Below are 1,099 nucleotides of genomic sequence, written 5' to 3' on the forward strand. Positions count from 1 at the left end.
GCCGCCGGGCGGACGCCTCCTGCGGGGGAATCATCCCTGCGGCCCGGCGCCGCTTCCCCTTCCAGTGTTTTGTGCCTGCGTGCGTCCCTCCTCGGCCTCCGTCCCCGTTACACCCACTTCCGCCCCTAGCCCCGCCCCGAGCGCACTGGTGGGGCCATGTTGGGAGTGGCAGGGGGGGGGTTCCTGTCTTTTTTGCCCCAAATCTTTATTGTTGAAAGTATAACTTATGTTCCCCTTTTCCCTCAATTGACCCCTTTTAGCTCGCCCCCGCCCCTATGGTCTGTGTCCATGGGTTATGCACACATGCATACCCCTTTTCCCTCAATTGCCCCCTTTTAGCCCGCCCCCGCCCCTATGGTCTGTATCCATGGGTTATGCACACATGCATACAATGAACAGATACTTTCAACTCATTGCAAATACTTACAATCTCATTGCATTTTTTAAAATATTTTTTTATAAATATAGTTTATTGATTTTTTACAGAGAGGAAGGGAAAGGAATAGAGAGTTAGAAACATCAGTGAGAAAGAAGCATTGATCAGCTGCCTCCTGCACACCCCCTACTGGGGATGTGCCTGCAACCAAGGTACATGCCCTTGACCGGAATCAAACCTGGGACTCTTCAGTCCTAGGCCGGCGCTCTAGTCACTGAGCCAAACTGGTCAGGGCTGTGTGTGCTTTTTTGCATTTTCTCAAATTTCAGCTTCGATGTAGTGAGAGCCCTGTTTGCCATCGCTGTCACCCGTTCCCGCTCCCCATCTTGGCTAATCCTCGCGGTAAGCTTCCGGGTGGGGCGCGGCGCTGTGTCCCTGCAGCAGCGGAGGAAGCGGGCTCAGCGGGTCGCTGCCTCAGTCAACGCAGCTGCGGGGACGCCTGCTCCCGCCCTCTTCCCAGGCTCAGGACGTGGGTTTGTTGCTCTGCAAAGCTGCCAATCTGATGATCACGAAAAGCCACTGTGGCCCTAACCGGTTCCGCTCAGTGGATGGAGCGTTGGCCTGCAGACTGAAGGGTCCCAGGTCTGATTCCGGTCAAGGGCATGTACCTTGGTTGCGGGCACATCCCCAATCGGGAGTGTGCAGGAGGCAGCTGATCAATGT

The sequence above is a fragment of the Myotis davidii genome, unplaced genomic scaffold (genome assembly GCF_000327345.1).
Source record: "Myotis davidii unplaced genomic scaffold, ASM32734v1 scaffold274, whole genome shotgun sequence".
NCBI classification, from domain to species: domain Eukaryota; kingdom Metazoa; phylum Chordata; class Mammalia; order Chiroptera; family Vespertilionidae; genus Myotis; species Myotis davidii.